General features: G+C 38.8%; 1 long non-coding RNA gene across 1 annotated transcript; it reads right to left on the bottom strand.

Annotated features, from left to right (window-relative positions):
* Window positions 1-395: 395 nt before the first annotated feature.
* On the bottom strand, window positions 396-12,791 carry LOC144246812 (uncharacterized). The gene is made up of 4 exons (XR_013340530.1): window positions 12,441-12,791; window positions 9,558-9,626; window positions 8,246-8,369; window positions 396-1,146 (listed from the first exon to the last, which is right to left on the bottom strand). It is a non-coding gene; the product is annotated as an uncharacterized LOC144246812 (long non-coding RNA).
* Between the last annotated feature and the right edge of the window lie 8,276 nt (window positions 12,792-21,067).

Genomic DNA, 21,067 nt, shown 5'->3' with positions numbered 1-21,067 from the left:
ACAGGGAACAACCCCTGCAACAAGTGTTTGCTTTTTGCCATGCAAGCAAAAGAAATGTCTGCAATATTCTGGAAGAAACTAGGGCTGAAGGCTTTCTTACTACACTTTCTGAAGCCAGGGCTGCATCATGAAGAGCATCTACTTAAGAGCAGCCTTTGCAGTGGTGACAATTCTGTTTGAACCTTCCAGCTCAGCACCCACAGCCAGGACTGCACTGGATGGGGTCAGGCACAAACACTGGGGAAAAGGAGGATAAATGCAGGCAAGTGCAATGGCATTTTAGAGCTGCCATAGTGTCAGAAGGAGTAAAGATTAACTGCAGCTCAGCAAGAGCTGTGAAAAGTTGCTGGCTGTGGATACTTGGAAGGAAAAGAGCTTTGGAACAAAAGTGAGAACTGTTGAGTCTTGAGAGACTTTTATTTCTCATCAAACCATTTCCTTCATGAGGGGACACAGAGCTGGTCTTGGACTCACAAAGGCATTTAGAAACCAAAGTCTGTGGCAGGTTACACTTAATGATGATAATAGCTATTAAAGCCAAAAGGGACTGGAAAACACAAGCTTAATTATTTGACTATCCCAAGGGATCTAGAATCAACACACAATACTAATATTATCTCCAGTCATTGTTATTAGATTATGCCTAGAAACTTTTCCCTGAAGCAACACTGTAATTATGTATTTATTAATTTATCTTTATTTGCTTTAGCTTCTCCACTCTTTAGAAAAATGCATGCTTTCCATTGCAAAGAAATTCAGAACAAAGTCATTTAATTGAAGAAAATGGGTAAAAACAACTGAACTCAAAAAACAGAGGAGTAGAACTCAAGAATTCATAGCTTCCCTTAGAATTTACAAGGAACAAAAAACCCACCTGCATTAGGGAAAATTAGAAGACAGATGAAAATTAGAAGCTGAGATTCATTTCCCTTTCTACCGAGAGTGGCAGTCAGGTCTGCAGCAGAAATGAAATCCAGGAGCTGTTCATTCTAAGAGCTTGTGTCTATTCAAGGAAGTCTGGCCTTCAAACAAGACAGAACAAAAATGAGACAGGAATGCCATTCCCAGTGCTCTCTCCACATCAGGTACCAGGTTTCCATAAGAACGTGGCAGACTGATGTTCTGCTTCTGCTGCCTCCCATGGCCCTGCAGAATACAAAGATAAAATCAGAGTGCAGGGTCTTCCCATTAATTCCTCAATCTACTCTTTCCTAAGAAAAATTATTTTACAATATCAATCAGACACTAACAAACATCCTAGGCAGGGAGAGCATGGGTTGGCCAACTTAAGACACAAACCATGAAAGTTCAATGACTCCAAGGCTATCCAGGCATCAAAAAATGAGAGAAACTCTAGGATCTTTTTGTAATGGTTTTAAGCTCTCAATATCAGGAGATGGAAAAAATTTTATGAAAGCTTTTTGCAGAATATAAGTGAAGGTTGTAAGACTGAATTCCTCTTTTCTCTTGAGACTACATTTTCAGTAAATGTGTTTAAAATATTTTCCTTAATGAAAAAGAGGGGGCAGTAAGAGGGGACAGGAACAAAACAATATTTCAAAGACTTGATGAAACAGCTCATTGCTGACTGTCCATCTTATCTTCCTATGCCACATTTTTGAGGATTGGGAGTTTACAAAGAGCACTGTATTTTTTCCTTAGCACACATGGGTGAGAAGAGAAAGAGTCAAGCTTTTACATTCCAAAAGAAGAACTATTTTTAGGATAGACAAGTCAGAGGTACATTCAAGAAATGCAGAAAAATTTGTCTTCCTAGAATTGAGTGTACTATCTAGCAGGACCTATATAGCAGGATTATACTCCATGGCTTACAAGAGTATTGATCTGTGTGTACTCCTCAGTGGTGTTACATTCATTTTAGCATTGATCTCTCTTTCATTACACCACTGCATCATGCACTCTCAGTGTCATCTCAGTGCTCCTCTAAAATCTGACTGTCTTCTGTTGCTGTCAAGATGTACAGATGCATTGTGCAGCTTCCAATTCAAAATACCAAAGTCTTATTCCCACACAGACACTCCCCACTTTTTAAAATAATACTAAGGACCTACCATCCCTTAGTCCTCCAAAACAAGTTAAACACAGAATAAAGAAGACATTGGCAAGTGCTTTTTCTTCAGAGATTTTTTTACTCTGTGCATTGTTTGTGTTACCTTTCAAAGAAGCTTGAAAATACCATTTCTTTTCCTCAAGGCTCCTTTCTATTCCATTTGGAAAACATTGATTTTCCTTCCCCCTGTGATTCTTATGCAGCACAAGTAAACATGGCTCTGTTTAATATATGTCCAAGTCTGTGCAATGCCATCAAATTCACTGTAGCTCTGGGAGAGAAACCAGTCACTTTGTTGGCTTCTAGCTTTGCTACAATGCAAAATACCACAATTCTTGCACAATGTCCAGAGAGGTTACTGGTTTGGTTAATTTGCTCGTGCATGCTTTATTCTTCAAAGCACATGACTGGGCACCAGGAGCTTATAAATTCTGATGTCGGTTTTAATAACACACAGTTCTAATTACAGAGAGACAAGGATATGTAGATCAAAAGCTCATGGCACAACATGTGCAAATACATGAGTCTTTTTTTGTAATGGATTACCAAAATAATATACATGATCTTGAGCTTATCACTTAAGCTTCTGCACCATGCTTTGATTACTGCATCCCTGGTGTAAGTTAGAGATGAGTCTGATATCTTCAGGCTGGTAAAGATGAGGACAAAATCCTTAAAAACACAACTACAACTCCCTGCAGGAATTGTGTCCTTCCCTGCTGAGTGTGCCTTCAAGATTATGTGCTGTTTTGCCAGTTGCCACCATATTCTGTAATTCTGGGCAAAAATATATCTTGCACCTATCTAATTATGCCAGCCTGCAGGACACTCTGACTTTTATCTTTGGATCCTGCAGGGCCATGGGAGGCACCAGAAGCACAGTCTGCCATGTTCTTATGGAAACCTCGTGCCTGATACGGAGCAAGTGCATGGCATCCCAACATTTGCACCTTGGCTGCTCCATAATAATCACCCTCGACTTCCCTGTGTGATGTCTGTGTTCTATCCTTCACACCTTTGAAACTGGTATCCTATTTACCTGTCTGAGTGGAGAAAAAACACCTTGTTCTTTCCTTGCATGTATGTTACAACAAATGAGAGCAACCTGGGAAAAACACCTATTATTTTATTCTTCGTGATTTTCCAGTTTTTCCTCTATAAAATCCCCTTTTCTGCCTTCACACAGCTCTTGCTTTTTCTTGTCAGTATTTCACTGTCAACCTATGTACTTGTAGCCTCTTTCCTACATTAGCAGTAATGCCATATTTTATTGCTGCAAGTATAACCCTCAGCACTTTAGATCCTGCACCACAGACCCCAATCCAGAGTTTAAAGATGGGAATCCTTCCAAGAACATCCTTAGGCACTGGCACTGGATCAGACACTCTGTGCAAGGACGGATTTCTCATATCCCTAAGTTAACTTCTGAAAGAAAAGGCTCTATCCAGTGGGAGAGTTACTTACCAATGTAATATTTTATGCATTGAGCTCCAGAGTGTTGCAAGATGACTTTAAGTATCACAGCAGACAGAGTAATTTCACATAATGAGCTAGTTCTTTAAACTGTTACCTCACTTAACACTGAACCAATTAATCAGGACAAGGAAAAAAAAAGTACTGCTTGTGCACTGCTGTACCACAATGCATTTCCCAGCTCAAAGTCCTTTTCTTACAAAGAGTAGATCTCAAGAACCCAGAGCACTTTTACTTGCTTGCACTGCCCTTCTCTAATTGCTCACAATAGGAGCTGACAGGCAAGCAGTCAGGGAGACATTGTTTTCACAGAAATTGCATATAAAAGATTCAGCAGCTGTGTAAACACATCATTTTTAGGAAGTGGACCTTCCTTTAGAAGAATGGAGATGTAACACTGTTCTGAAATTGTAATATCCACTGCAAAAACACTGTTTCAGCTTCACCAGTCACTGCTGTGGGCATGGGCTGGCCAGAAGAAACATTGTCCTGAGCAAAAGAAAACAGGCTGGATCCAAAACTACTGTTTGTTAATACAATCAGTGGCATTTAAAGGATTTATTCCATATTTTGATATTTATTTAATATATATTTTGATATTTATTTAATATATATTTTGTTATGCTATTTACTGAAAAACCATCCTGTCTAGGGACTGAGACTTGTTCTGACTGGTGTGGTCAGCATTCAGGTGGCAGGGCTGTGAATGCCAGCCTGATGTCAATCAACTTATTTCTCTCTCTTGGAGAGGAAAATATCCTTTTCTCCATGTTGTCTCATAAAGATGGTGTAAGTGGGGAGGAGGAAAAGAAAGGGGATGTCATTTCACAAATGATTCAGTCATTCTTCTCTCCCCACGTATTTCACGGAATATCTGACAATCAAGAAAGGTGCAATTATCTAAAGCGAAGAAACTGCAATATTAACAGAAATGGCATTTTACTGCAGTGATTAAACATGGAATTTCAAGGGCTTATTTGTCAGTGTGTTTCTTACATGTAACAGGTAATCTCTGAAAATCAGTCGAGTTGTACTACTGGGAATGACAGTGATTAATGAGATCCTGACTCTGAGGGAGATATTGCAGGTGAAAAGAAACAAAAGTAGAACAGACAAGTGGCAAGGGCCAATGAGACAAACTCTTAATTGTAACCACCATGAAATAATTGACAGGGGAGGTTATAGGGCTCTGTGATATGCAGAAAAATGTTTGAGGGATTTATGTCCTTTTGTTTTGGAGCAGAGAAAGAAAGTGGCCAGTTTACATGGTTGCCATAGTAATGTAAACTGCTATTTTAAATACTTAAATATACTCAATATGCTGGGATAAATTGCATAGCCTGGGCTCTAAGCAGCATTGTACTGTTCAAAAAGCTCCTTGCTTACTCACTGCCCTTTGAAATTTTTACGAAGTCTGCTGAAGTAAGGTAACCACCTCTTTTACTTCAGCCCACCACTTGTATCTGTTTATGTGTTGAATTTTTGGCACTCCTTTCACTTTTTAGTCTTCCTCCATTTTACTTTTACTACCTCTTGTCCTCCACCTTAATCCATGGATATTTTACTCCCTTGGCTCCACTATTCTCTTTCAGCTTCATCAGGTAAACTTTGCCTTTACTTTCACAGCCACCTGCTCTTGCCATCAAATTGACTTTCAAAAAGTAATTTATTAGCAGCTCTCATAATAATAACTCTCAGTCATAGGAGTAGTACATAGTACATAGTACATAGTACATAGGAATGACTAATTGTAAAGGATTGCCTTGATGGACACAGCAACCCCCTGCACATCCAGAATCAGTGGCTGGTGCAATGAAATCCCAACCCTGTGTTTAGATATTTGACACTCTAACAGATATTTAAATAACATTAATTTACTGGTTTCCTAATCTTCCATTCCAGATTCAGTCAGATAAACTCCTGACAGAAGGTAAGCACCTGCAGATGAAAGGATGAGGGAAATGGGATCTGTTAACGCATAATGAAGTGTAAAGGGAACCTTTCACTATTTCCAAAATGCCCTCCCTCAAAGGCACCATTGCTGCTGGCTGCTCTGCCCTCCACACTGTCCCAGGCAGTTAAACTTCACCCAGACATCACTATTGCAGCCCCAAAAAATTTAGTTGGCCAGAAATATATCAGATTATGGGAGATTATCCTACGTCCATTAGGTCTGAGATGATTGTTCAATAGATGGAAGCTGAGACATACTCAGATTACCCAAAAAAGGCCAAAGAGCACTGCAGAAAAATGTGGAATAATCCAAAGGCTTCAGGCACCAGGAGCAAAAGGAAAGATCTTTCCTTTTTCCAAAAAAACAGGAGACTGGTATTTCCTTACTTAGTTGGTTGTATATGTGTAAATGAGAAGTCAAATTATGGGAATTTCCTACTGATAGACCTGATTATAAAAGGGAAGCATTTAATCCCATGATAACTGCATCCCATCTCTTTGTTTCTTGCCTCTCCCCTCCCACTTGGAGTGGTGCAGCATAGCTGAAAATTCAGCTGTGTGCTGAGACAGCAGTCAGGGAGCAGGCACACACCCACACGTGGCATGGTCAGAGCACCAGGTGCTCAGATTCCTTACCTGCAGTGCTGCAGGGAGCAGGGCTGCTTTAGAGAAGGGATTGAAACCAAAGCAAGGACAACTAAACAGTGCCCACTGCTCCTGCTATTTTTAATTTAATAATATATATTTAATATGGTACGGTCATTTTCATTATAAACTCATATTTCCTGGTTTTGTAATTCAGTCATTAAAAGAATTGCTGAGAGCTAAACATTAGTAAGCATCTCTGCTTACCAAAAAAATGAAGACTTTTCAGAGTGCAGGGAGAGAGAGGGAGTCTCAAATACTGCTTATTCCAGTGAGAAAGTGATTCCAGCATGAGCAGGGCTATACCAACACAGAGCTTTTGCCAGAAACTTTGTATAATATGGCACAAGGCTGTGGCCATACTCCAAATCTACAGGCACACGGCACTTCAGTGGAATCCATGGGACTAATTCAAAAGGCCAGACTTCTTCCCAGATGTCAGAGAGGATCTTTGCTCTCTGCCTTAAATCTATTCTGAAGCACAAAAATAATTGTATATCTCACTGCTGCTACCTGAAATGGACCCCCAGTTGTTTGATTCTGCCATATGTGCAGACAGGAATATTCAGCTCTGGAATCCTGTTGCTCTTTATCAGGCCTTTAGAGCCCAAAGCAGCAGCCAGGAGAACCACCAGGGCTCCAAGTTTTCCTGTGCCAGGTCCCTGTGACACTTCCTACCTGCATCCAGAGCAGCTCTGGGGTGTGGGTGTTCCCTGTGAACTGAGAGGTGAGGGATGAGCAGCAATAGCAAAGGGCTGAGTGCTCTTATATGAAAGTATAAAGCATGGCTAGAAAGTTGGAGACAGATGGAATGGCTTCCACTTTTTCTTCCCCCACTCTTTTTTTTTTACCCTCTAAAAATCAGTTAGAAAATGTAGTCTCATATATATATATATATATATATATATATATATATATATGTATCAAGCATATATAAATATATATGTGACCAGTGTGACCTTCCTGTGACATCCACATTGCACTGCAATAAAAATTGTAAAATGGAAAAGTAAAGTGTAGGAAAATTAATAGGAAGACAGAAGTAAAAAGTATCAATATCTCACACCTATACCCTATCAACCCTTACAGCTCAGTGATCTCAGCTATATGAACAGCTCTCATAAAGTTAACATTCTTAAAACAGAATTAATTTAGATGCTCTATTTTATATGCTGTTTTTAAATAAAAAAATATTTGATAAAACAACAAAAGGGGAATTTGCTAAAGAAAATATTATTACTAAAAAAGTGCAGACTATAATTTCATTCCAGGCTCTGCCTCTTTAAAGATCTAAGTGGTGTATACAAGTCTTTGTTGTGTGATGCAGTGGTTACCATGGTAATTTTTTTTTTTTTTTAAGTTTAGTGAAGACGGTGCAGTCAAAAACATAAATAGCCTGAGCCCCTGGCAGGGCAAATTGTACAATGGCATTCTAGAATAAATTTACATGGCTTTTTTATTATTTGTTTCTGAAAGCATATATTAGAGATTAATAATTGTTTGTAAAGAAAAATACTTCACTTTTCTTAAGACTGCAATTATAATTTATTATAATTTTTAACTGTACCTGCTCCAGGATGATACAAAATTCTATAGCACTTCATGTGCCCATTACCTACAGTTCCTCAAAGTCCAAGCTGGTGGGTGTGGGAGAGTTTCCTGGAGTGCTACCTGGTTAGAAGGGTTTTAAGTTTTGCAGGAACACCACCATAGAGATTTATATCACACCATCAGAGAGATTTATAATTGCCACCAAAATCAAAAATGTATCCTGGAATAACTAATTGAGCTGCAGACCTGTGGAGAACTCATGTAGATAGATAGATAGATAGATAGATAGATAGATAGATAGATAGATAGATAGATAGATAGATAGATATGCCAGCCTGGAAGCCAGGAAATTCATTTTTACCTTGTTTAGGAAAAGAAAGGCAATATTTTTCAAAATAAAATTCTTGTTTGCCAGAATTGTTTGGCAGCAATACTGTTTTACAGGACCTGGCCAAAACTGCAGGAAATAATGTAATATCTTTCCTCCAGCACAGGTGAAACATGCTCCAAGGAAAGCCTCCAAGAACAGGGAAGACTGATGAAAGACATCACCTGTGTGCTGCCCCCTCCTCCAGCACAGACATCCAGGGCCAGACACAGTTTCAGCAATCTCAGTGGATTCATTTCCCATGAGTTTGTCCTTGAAGTCCAGTGACCTTTTGCTTTCCACATCATCCTGGGGCAAAAAGTCAGAGTTAAGCTACCAGGCTTAGTTTTACCAACAGCAGTCATCACTGTATTTTATAAATATAATACTGCTTTGATGCAAGGCTAAATGTCTAATTTTCCTAATGATTCTGTGCCCAGAAGTAATGTGTGATATGTGGTTAAAGATAGTTTTAAAATGCTTAAACAAGATGAACAGAAGGACTTAGTAAAAGGGCATTTTTAGTCCTGTGGTATTTGGAGCTACTTCTCCAGGGTACCAGCTATGGCATCTCACCAGCTCACTTCTGGAAGAATTTGGAAAAATACTTCTCAACAAAACTTGCAAGTTGGAACTGCTCTTCCTCCAGTGCTCCTGCTTTGTCACGGGCAGAGATTCCTCCTTGGAATTTTGCTGTGAAAGAATATTGTGTCGTGTCCTGGTTTGCTTTCTACTGGGCAAACATATGGCTTCTCCACAAAGATTTTAAACTCATTAGGAGGAATCTGGCAAAGCAACAGATGTTTAACTATCCAACAAAAGTCATATTCCTGGAGGAATTTCTAATAATTATATCACATCAAGTCCTTCACATATCTTTTCACCCAGTACAAATTAGTGTAGCTCTGTTGATGAAAGGAAATGGTGCCAGTTAGAACCACTTGAAAATGTAACCTTTCAAATTCACAATAAGGCATGTCTATTAAACAATTTGAAAGTAAGAGATCTTTTAATACCTAATAGCTGAATTTCTATGCAAGCCATGTGAAATATTGGAACACAGGAATTTTTATTTTTTGGTCTTTATAGAATCTTCATCCCTCATGGGTATGAAAGAGAATTTTTTTAGGAAATGGGCCAGCAAAAGAGAACTAACTACCCCCTATTTTATGAGTAGAATAACACATTCCTTCCAACTGTCCTTATTAATTTATAAATAGCTATGATCCTAGGTTGCTCCGGTCATTCAAATTTATGATCAGAATAAAATTACTCTCAATAGAGAGAAAAAACTGCCTCTTCTCTAAAACTTCATAAAAAGTGATAAGCATTCACTGGACCATAATTACATCTGTCTATTTTTCCTATGCTGCTTCAGGTTTTAATTTTTTTTTTAATATCACCATTTTAATTAAGCTTTAATCTTCACAGCACTAAACTAAATTAAAAGGATCTTTATAGTGTTGCTTTGGTAACTAACAGAAGGGGTAAAATTACCTTATCTGTTTGTTCACCATGTTGCTGCTGTAAACATCCCAGTTACGGTCTTTAATTTGCTCATTTTCACTAGGAAAAAAAAAGAAAAGAACATGTGACACTGAAAACAGTTATCACTGCTGGAACAGTCCTCTAGCAGGATCTCACTGTGATTGTCATGGACAAACACAGAGTTGGGAACTCTTTGCTCCAGGAGATTAAATACAAGCTAATTAGGCAAGACACAAAGCAGGCAGAGAAAAGTGGAAGCAGCAGTACCCATCACAGGAATTCCCACCTCCTTGCCCCTCTGTCTGGTCCCCTTTATTTCCTTCAACATTCTGCAACACATTAAAAGTTAAACATAAATTTCTTATGATTTTTCCCATGGTTTCCTGCAGATAATTAGCAACAAATCTTCAGAATACACCTGCCATGTACCTGCCATGTCATTGTCCCTTTTTATATATCTCTGTAAAATACCAAACAACAAATTGAGTTGTCCAAGACTACCAGCTAAACACAATCCTACATCACAGCACTCTAACAGAAACGTGCTGAAGGTCTGAGAGCACACTCGACCTTGAAAAGCCTGTACAACTTGAGTTGTGGAATAGGCAAGAGAAAGGGGAAGAAAATGGTTAGACCTTTCTTTTAAAGCTGAGATATCACAGATCAAAACAAGAGCAAGTTCTTGCTATAATCTAATCTTGTTATTATGTAACAGAAGAAAGAATACTTGCTAAGATTGTTTAAAAAAATAATACTTCTATATGATTTCAGAGTTCTATATATCTGTTTCTCTTCTTGAACCTTTTCCTGTTGGATTGCTTCAGCCTCAGCAAGGGACTGATGCTCATTTCCCTTCAAACAATCCCACACACAGTGGCTATAGTGGCCTGAAAATGCAGTTTAACCTAAGCTTTGGGAACCCTCTAGACTGAGGGTGAGGGTGAGTGAAGGGCTTTCCCAAAAGGCAGAGCCCATGTGTGTATCAGCATCACCCAAAGACTCAACAGGACCCCTAACTCCTGTGCAGGAGAGCCCTCCTGAGCCCAGGAAAGAAACCAGCACCCATGAAAAGTTTTTTTAATTACAAATCATTCCTCCAATATTCTTTTGCTATGAATTGTACTTCTCAGCTTAGCAGGTTTTTAGGGAGATTTGATTATTTATGAAGCAGTACAGGCGAGCCCCTGGCACAGGGTGCCCAGAGAAGTTGTGGCTGCCCCTGGATCCCTGGAAGTGTCCAAAGCCAAGCTGGAAAAGGTTTGGAGCAGCCTGGGAAAGAGGAAGGTGTCCCTGCCTATGGGTGGGAACAGAATGATCCCTAAGGTCCCTTCTACCCCAAACCGTTCCATGGTTCCTTGAATATGGAAAACCCTTGTACCTACACAGATGATTCCCAGCACCTTTGGAATCCTGTGGACAGATTGACTCCAGAGCTATTTTCCCCTTCAATTTGGGTGTCCATGGGCATTTTCCAGGGTTCTCAGTAAAGCACTTAGAGCCTGAGGTTCATCATCATCATTAGCAGTAAGGTCAAATCTTGAAAATTTAGCTGGTTTGTTTTGTTTTTTTTTTAAAGAATAAATTCATGTAGCAAAAAGGGTTTAACATGTGCAGCACTCTACAACAAAGCTGTCCTACAGCTCTGATTGCAACTTGGTTTATATTTTCAATTTTCAGCTAAATAAACACAAAACATGAAAGCCACTAAAACTAAGACAGATAATAAAGTACTGTCAAGCTGTGATAAAGTCAGTCTTCACCAAAGATCCATCTTCTCCCACTGAGAGATCTTAAATTTGAGGCTGAACTAAGAATGACAGAACAGGCAGCACTGAAAAACAAAAGTTTTCACTTGGTAAGATTCCTTTGTTTTCTGATTTTGATGGACAACAAAATGGTTGAAATTTACAACTAATTTAGAAACATGAGCAAAATGACAAAAAATAGAAGGTACCAAATAAAAAAACTAAGAACTGACAACCACTGAATATATAAGAAGGAAAAAAATGACATTTTATTTTGCATCACCTTTTCTGTGTCCTGAAAAAACCTTTTTTCTCCAGTCACGTGTGCTAAACATCTTTGGTCTTTCTTCATAGAAAAACGGATTCTTAAAGTAAGCTTAAATGTAGGTCTCATAGCAATTAAATATGACTAATTATAAAATAGAAGTTCTATCATTTGATATTCACTGAGAGAACTTTTCCCCAGAGTATTTTACCCAACATATCCTCCTTAGAATCATATAAACAGATGAGCTATATTGATCTCACTAAGAACAGCCTGAACCTTTTTCTTATATAATGCCTTTTTTTCCCCCCAGGAATATTTGAATGTAAGGAGTATTTAAGCAGCACTTAAGGAAAATAAAATTGCTCTGTTAAATACACAAAATATTTCAAAAAACTACCTGTGTCAGTAATCATGCTACTGGCTGTTTGCTGATTGCTAATTGTTGCCATAATTTTCATCACATAGGAAAAATAATGCCCCTGTAAGTATCCTGTGAACACTGTAAGGATGATCTCAATGCATCAGGGTAAAGCAGCTGTCAGAAATCAGTCAGATCAGTGCTGGGAGTGCAGTCAAGCTTCTTGTGTGCACTTAGCAAATATAATTATTTAGAACCTAGGGGTGCTTTCTCCTTGCTGTTGCTTCTATTATGTAAACAGAAAATGCAACCCTCCCTGAGCAGGGAGCAGGCTACAGGCTGGGGGCAATATGTTAAAATACCAGGAATGTGCTTTCCACAGGGAATCTAAGGAGCACCTCAGAGGCTTTAATACAATCCAAGAATTGTAAGAGCAACTGTGGCCACAGCTGGGTTCCACCTGTTTGCCTCTCTGCCAGATGTTCAGGGCTCTCGAAGCCCTCAGTTAAATACCAGCTTACCTTAGTCAGGGAGCAGCCCACGTTTACTGCCAGGCTGCAGGAGCTGTCTGCTGGAGCAATCTGCTCAGAGAACCACCTGGACATCCAGAGCACTTCCCCAAATCCTCCCTCAGTGCCATGCACAGCCCATGACTCGGGAGCAGAGGAACACATTTATCCATGCCAGCCACAGCCTGACGGCTGCTCACTCTCTAGCAGAGCTGAATTTCAGGCTCTGTGCTCATTAGGAGTTACTCCTCCCCTTGTGCAGCATTCCCATCATCAGGTCCATGCAATGGGTTGGGTCAGGAATCAAATGTAGCTGTGAAATGACCAGAGGACAAATCCTCAGCACGCTGAATTTAAGCAGTCCTTCACCATCTGAACAGAAGGGACAGCACAGACTAAAAGCAGCTGAAAAGCGAAGTAACTAAATGTTTAAGTACTGCCTCAGCTAAAGTAGCTCTCCAAATATTTCTTCTTGTAGCACACTCCCAATAATTAGAGTTGCTCAGAAAAACCAGAAAACTGACACTGGCATAGGTCTTGTATGCAGAAGATTATCTCTTCTGTAATATACACTAGCATTCTGCAGAATTTACTTGGGATTTAAAAATAGAAATGTATAGAAAAAAAAAAGAGATTTCATATTAATGTTTGACAGCTAATCTATGCAGGGACGGGTTTACTTTTTAATGAATGCCACTTTATATATGTATATATATTCCCCTAAAACTTGCAAAACTGTATGTATTACATACAATGAGCACTATTTATTGCTTTATCCCTAATGTTAATCTTGTATATCTATTTCTTTTTCAATAATGCAGAAAATTACTTTGTCAATTATATTGCTTTTCCTAGGCTGAAATATTAGAGATTAAAAGGCAAATTCAAGAGAATCCTATTCCAAAGAATAGGATAGCCTGCACACTGGTTTATAACAAACACTTCTAGACCGTGACCAGTAAAAACATTCTCTAAAAGAAAGTAGGTGGTAGTCTGGACAATTTTTGGCTATTTGAAATCTGTTCTGCTTTTGCTTCATATTCCTAATCACATCATTTGTTCTTCTGGGAGCTTGGCCCTCATTTTCTTCTTCTTCTACCATTTCCTTTGTCACATATATCAGTTTATTTTTAGCTTTGGTGAAGTCCCTCAACACCATGTTTTCACAATCTCTCTCCTTGCAGCTGCTGTATTGCTGGGGAGGCACTATTAGAAACTCATCCATAACAGTTCATTCTCTCTCAGTCTCAGACAACTGCTCCATGGATGTGATACTTTGCTTAGAAAATTATAATGTGATTTTCTTGGGAAATAGATTTCTTCCTTGAGGTAATTGTCAGGAATGTAAGATGGTCAAAGAGCTCTCCCTTATATTTGAATAGGTTCCAGGAAGAATCACAGATTATTTTTTGTTGCTGCAGTTATTGTTTTTGCAGTAAAGATGGAACCATCTGTTCCTTTGAAGTGGTGCCAAATCAGTTGAAAATAATTCATTCAGGTATTCAGTGAACCACAAGAGCTGATGGTTTAAGGATTCCAGAAGGTTTCAGCAGGGAACACCAAATGCACTTTGCCCAGTTTGGATTAGATTTTATTTGAACAGTGGGCTCTGGGTAGTTCAGGAAAGCAATAAGTGGACACAAGAGACTTCCCCTCTTTCTGTCTCCTTCCCATATTAAACCTGCTGTAATGAGACTCAACAACTACACATCCTGTGGACATGACCAGCTCACACTATCCAAAGGGTAATTCTAAATTATGGCCACAACTGTGGTGTAGTTCTGCATATCAGAAATCAATCAGAATGGCCAAGAGGAGTCTGGTTTGTGTCCCCAGTTCGTGCTCTTGTGGGACAGCTCTGCCCTGTTGGCCATGTCTGGTGTGAGTATCACTTTTGGGAACTTGGGCAGGACATCATGAGCAGCACGAGCAAAGAAGGGGAGGGAAGGACTACCAAGAACCATTCTGTGAGTCTGGACAAGATGATGGCTTGCTTGACAACACTACTAGCAGCAAATGAAAATAAAAATATTCCAAGGAACTCCTGAGCCCCAAACCATCCTTATTTGCAATGGTTTTATGATGAAACAACTGGCAAGTTGATATTAGCTGGTGTCTAAGAGAGGATAATTTCTGAAGCATTTTTCTACTATGAGTTTTATAATGATGAAGAATTGTCGGCATGAATTTATAACTGAGTGGGTTAATTAAACATTACCCCTGGGCATCTGAACATTGAAGAATGTGTCTCTGTTCTGAAAGGAGCACTTAATCCTCCTCAGCCTGATGCATTCCCTGTATTATTTACTAATAAATTTTTGTTTATTTATTGCACTGGGAAAAAAAACTCCAGTAGCTTAATAAGGTTTAGTTTTCTCACTTTTCAAACTCATTGGGATGCTAAATTTTAAATAATGAAAACCTATGTTGGAGCCCTTCTTTTTCCTGTAAAATATTGGAAACAACTGAACACAAGCATGACCGATATGAAGCATTGTTTAAAGAAATTATGAATAAAATAAGTAATATATTAAACCACTGTGTAACACCTTCCAAAGCTGTGATAATTGAACATTCATTACAATCTTGTTAAACAGCTCTTCTATCAGTAGCTCTACCATCACAATGCAGGACCTTAATTGGGTGATGTTTCTTTCATGCTTTATTTATTAGGTTTTCAAGCCAAAATATTAATAAAAAAAGATTTGCAGCTCTAATAAAGTACCACCATTGCCATATTTCTTTCATATATTAGTAATTTGTTAGTTAATATGAACCTGCATTTTCTATATTTTGCTTATGATAGATGTGCCAAACACAACAACAGAGAGCAAATCAAAATATTTACAACATACTATAATTTCCTTTGCAGCCTAACGTCGTAATTAAGAAACAACTAAGTTTATGAATCAGCTTTTGTAAGTCACGTGGATATGTGGCTGACAGAAATGACAATCTTTTTAAGAGTTTTTTTTTTTTATCAGTCACAGTATAGAAATACTATGCTCCCCCCGAAAAATTTTCACATATTCTTGCAATGCAACAAGGTTATTTTGAGGGTTCCTTTGTCTCATGACTTTTTAGAGTAAAATAACTGTTTGTCTTAGGTGGGAAACAGCTTTAAGTCTATGCCAAACAAGTAAATTCTCACTTCACACAGTGATTCATCAGATACTGAACCTAAAGCCTGTCCCTGATCGAGAACACACTGTTATTCTCCCTGCACTTTAAACAATTCCTTTTTAATTAAAAAAAAATCTCAAGCTGTCTCTAAATATATTTTTACTTTATCTGGTTATCTCCAAATAGACAGATCTGGGTTTGTATTGTGTGAAATAATCCTGTCAGATACAGATTAGCAGGAAGGAGGCATCACAAAAGCAGGATGGATTCCTGGATCCCACTGTGCCAAGAGCTGCCCATGCTGCTTTAGCTTCAGCAGGGCTTTCCTCTCCCAGCCACAGCACCAGTACATCTTGTGCTGTCCCCCTCTCAGCTGGCCTGTCCACCTCTTCTCATTTTGTCACTGCTTTTCCCATGGTAGGAGACCTCCTGTCCACCCAAGATACCTGTGGGAAATAGTAAAGGCAAAGAGATTTCCAGAAAGCTGTAAAAGCAGGCCTAAGAAACAGAAAGAGCAGAGAGCTAGCTGCAGCTGCAAAGTCTGAAAGCAGAAAAGGTTACAATGGACAAGGACAATGGGCAAGGACAATGCAAGCAAGGACATTAAACAATAGCACTATTGGAGAATACAATATGCTATTGGCTAGAAAGTTTTTTAAGTGCTCTGTAACAAAGAAATCTTCAGCTGCTGCTGGCTGTACTGAACATTTGCCATCTTTCTGTTGTCTCAACCATGTAATGAGGCTGATGCTCCAAATAAAGCTCAAGGAACTACCCCAGCAGTCCCATCCTGTTTGTGAAAACAAACTCCAAGCACAAAACACATCACCAAAGCACAGGAGGCAAAAGGAAAAAAGAGAAATGGTGCTTATCACACTAATCTTGAAACAAGGCAAGATGCCCACGTGCTGATAGCAAGGATGTTGCACACAGTGGGTAAGTGTCCTGCAGCTGTAAAACGAAGCAAGTTAAATAACCTGGCCCACACAAGAGCTCAGTACATGCTGAAAAGTGCCTGTACTAATGCAGATTTTGTCACTATTTTAGGGCTGGTGGCTTTAGAAATTACTGGTTGGTTGACAGCAAATTTCTGCAACTTCTCAATATTCTTGTGACAGGAAGCTATCTGCAAAAAATATATCATTTCCTGCCTGATATCAAAAGAATAAAGAAAATATGAGTTATGTATATTTTATATATAGAGTCTTCCTCCAAATATAGAGGTTCTCTCTGGCCTAAAGTCAGGGGAAGAACGGATAAACATCACCATTACTGAGATCATGATCCCTGAGCAACCCTACAAAAAGGACATACTTGAAGGTGTTTATACAACCAGCCCTTACTGAACATTATTCAAATAACTGCTTTGATGGCACAGGACTCATCTGTCAGCAGTCCAAGTTTTCTGCATTGCAGCTATGACTGAGAGGTTATAGTGTTTTAACTTAAAATTCTGTAAATCATTATGAGCCTCTTAATAGCACATGGATTCCATTCTGAACCACATCAAGTTTCAGTTAAATAAGGTTGTCAGTATAATAATTTTCTAGCTGGATATAGCATGCAATTGGCCAGAATCACACAGTTAACGGGAATTTAGTTTCAGTTTAAATACCTAAAACAGCAAATGCTTTAATCAGGCAGCTCTCATTAATAAAAACCAGTGATCCCTTCTAAGCTGTAGTATTTATCCTGCATTCCTGTACTCTGGAAGCACTGAATGCCTACATCTTTATGTGTATTAATTGGACTCCTCTATTCATACTAATGCAATGAAAATATGCACACACCAGGCATGAGAGCTTTTTAGCTGAATGGATAATTGTGCCACAGGGAAGAAGTTCATCTTGTAATTTGTGACAGTTGCACTTACACAAAACTCCAGCAGTTCTGGAGTAGCAATGAGACCAATCATAACTGATAAAATAATTCTGCTTGTAAAGTGCAAGCAAATACTCAAAGCAGAAATCTAATCAGCCTTTCTTGGTAGATGCATTACCTTCACATGCCTTGGGAAGTAAAACCAGGTCATTGAAAATCCATGCCCCTGGAAAAGGGGTTCACAGGAAAAACTTTTGAGCAAAGGAGACCCTCTACAGAAAAGGTGCAGCCAGAGCCGGTGAGATATTCTGCAGCAACACACGGAGCAGAGCCACGCTGCAGACCCCACATGGACTGAAGAGGATGCTGCAGAGCCATATGCTACAGAAATGTTCCAAAAAGGGATTCATCCACCCCCAGCGCAGGAGGAGCGGGCGGCCGAGCCAAGTGGGCACGCACAGAGCACAGCACTGTGCTTCCAGAGAACACCCACCTTCATTAAGTCTTCTTGGAAACTCAGAGATAAAACAGATGGAGAAAATAATCTTATTGATAGTAAAAGGGTTGTAAAATCATGGGGATTTAGGGTTAAAAGGAAAATTAAGCTTAGTAGGCCCTGAAAAGAAAAAAATAGGTAGATGGAGACCTTGTACCTTGCTAGAACTGCACCTGTGTAGCTAGTACATGATAAATTATATAATTGTTAGATGTGATGATTGTTTAGTAATTAAATATAATTACTGTTTAATCGTAAGAATAATCACGAGAAACTGTGGTCAGGGGCCTAAGAAAGATCACAAGAAACTCATGTCAATGTATACAATAGAACAATATAAGTTTAATAATTTCTGTGTAAGTTATATAACGATAGAATATAAAATAGGTTCAGCTCGAAAGCCATGTCAGAGTCAGATTTGGGTCTGTACCCCTGATTCCCAGAGCTCTCAATAAAAGCACCTGCATATAATCATATCCCGTGATTATGTGTTCCTGAACACTAACATTATGTGCTTTAATTTCTTACTATTTTCTTTTTGTCAGAAGCTGAATCAGTGTAATAGCAAACTTTGCTTTTCTGTTTCTAGAACAAAACACTTAATGCCAAAACATAGGGGTTTAGCCTTTATGGAGTTGCTGTCCTGCATTCTAAAACACTTCCAAACCCCTTTCTTTTGCTACCCGTTACCGTTTTGAGTCCACATCTATGTTTCACAATTGCAATTTAAAAAATATTATTTAATTAACGTCCTTCGTTTGTATTCACAGTAACTCCCATTTGTATGCATACAATTCACTCACTCTGTGGTCTATAGCTGGCAAATAACACCACTTAACAGCTGTTAAATAGGGTAATCACCTGTTGTTAGCCACAGGTAGCTTTAATTCAAATGCTAATTGCTCTCAGTGCTCTACTTACAAACCTGCCCCGATGTCAGCGGCTGTCTGTGCCTCACCAGATGGATGGGAGCCTCGGATGGATCGCGCTGTCCCTCTGCAGGAAAAAGGTCTGAGTTATAAAAAACCTCGCTACCCTACAGTGCCATGAACAAAAAAGCTAAACGGCACAAAAATGAAACAGTGAAAGTCTTTCAGACAGCAAGAATTGCAGCAAAAAGTAATGAATTGGGAAGATGAAAAAAAGGAGTGTAAACTGGACATCAAATATTGTATGAGCTGGTGCTTCAGTCTACTTACAGCCACAACGAATTAACATTCACCATTAGTAAACTCAGTTTGATAAAATTCAGAAACAGCTGTTGCAGATGTATGTCAGCCAAAAGTGATAGGAAATGAGAGCTAAATAGCTGAACAGGTCAGGTGTTGGTAAAAATCCCACTGGAAAAATAAAGTTTCTAGGCTGATACAGGTAATTTTTTTTTCAATAGATGTAATTCTTCACTAAAGAGATTGTATGATTTTTCTCCCTTCGGTAGAAATGCCTCAAACTACACTGCACAACTACTTACTCCTCACAGCAAAAAGCTTCATATTATTTTTTTTTCTAAAAGATCTCAATTCACCCAAGCTCTCTGGAGGCACAGTTTCATGTTGTGCCTAATTTCATCCAACTGTGCATTGCTGCCAAAAGTGATGGTTTAATTCTGTCTCCTTTCCCCTCTTAACTCCAGTGACGTGTTCCTTACTCTTTCCTCACATTAGATTTAGTCATTCCCTCTGTTTCTGGAATATGACTCACTGATCCAAAGGGAAAGTAATTTATTTGGAGGGGAGATCTGTGTCCCAGTTGGACGGGACTAAGGCTTCTGTGGGACAGTGCCCTGAGCTCTCCTGTTCCTTGCTGCTGTAAGGTGCAGTTTCCTGCTGCAGGTTTTATTTTAGCTCCCCTGGCTGTAAAAGGGCCATTCACTCCCCAGAGCTATAGGATTTTTACACTGCACTGGGTGATTTTCCTGCCCTGCTCTCCAAAGGGCAGCTTTTTTTTAATAGGTGAACAAATCCAGCCATCAGTGGCCCAAGAGCAGAACGTCCTTGCTCAGTTTCTACCCTTTGACCTGCTCAGCTCAGCTAATTCTGCTGGGTTCCAAGAGCCCAACCCAAACAGCCCTGAGCTCTGGAGGATGCCTGGGCTAAGTGCTGGCCTCAGGAAATGACTGCTAGCACAAAGCCATGCTTCTCCCTGCCTCCTATAAATAGCAAATAAACATCATCACAGGTGAAACCTGGCTCTGAGAAAGGAATCAAACCCTATAAAAGTCACATATTCGATAGATCTGCAGCAAGCATTGGCACAGGTTTTAGTTTTGGTCTAAGCTCACTGGAGCTCTGGACTTCAAGAAAGGAGCTACTCAAAACTCCCAAACACAAACTTTAAATTAAAAAACATGCATTAGACAGTTCCCCAGTTCTTTGACATCTTGTGCTTATGATGAGCAGAGGGAGGGATGAAAACCTATTAAACCCAGGTCACTTTATCTCTTGGTGTCCTGCTTTAGGGACATAATTGAAATGAACATCCTGTAGCAATCACCACTTATGTGTGAATGTTCATTTTAGCAAAGTCAATTATTTCAATCATCAAAAGGAAAGAACTGCTTGTTTGACAGTTATGACTCATTAACATACATTTCATTTTGATGAGCATTTTTAAAATTTTATTTTACATATTTTGCTTACAGGAAGGGAGAAAAATAAAATATTTGTAAAAGAATGCAGAGCTCATGCTTTGATAGACTTTTATAATCTCCCAATGAAAAGCTGTAAGTAGGCCTGCATTGCCAGTTTGAAAATTATATTTTCTCTGATTCTCTTTCAGACCGTGAATAGAAAAACAAAGCTGTAAAATATAGTTTAAAAGTTGAGAATAAAACAGTTACATGTAAAATTCTATGTTTAATGTATAAAAGTACATTTTAATATTTATTCAATTCTGCATTAAAAAAAAAAAAACAAATCAAAAAAGCTATGTAAAAAATTGAATGCTGCTCTTTCTCTATTTAGGTCAGGATCAATCCACATTTTCATTTACTTCCAATGAGCTGTTGAAAACCAGTTGGTCAAATTATTTCTTTCATTCAATATTGACTGTATGAAGAAAGGAAATAATTCACACAACTTAAAGAGGGCATTTTTTGTCAATTTTCAAGGAAAAAAAAAACAAAAAAATAAGAAGTAACCTAATTTTCTTTCATCCGAGAGATCACAGGTCGAGGTATCATTAAGCTTAATTTCATCCT

This window comes from Lonchura striata, chromosome 10, assembly GCF_046129695.1.
Source record: "Lonchura striata isolate bLonStr1 chromosome 10, bLonStr1.mat, whole genome shotgun sequence".
Lineage (NCBI taxonomy): Eukaryota > Metazoa > Chordata > Aves > Passeriformes > Estrildidae > Lonchura > Lonchura striata.
This window is presented reverse-complemented; position numbering and strand designations above follow the sequence as displayed.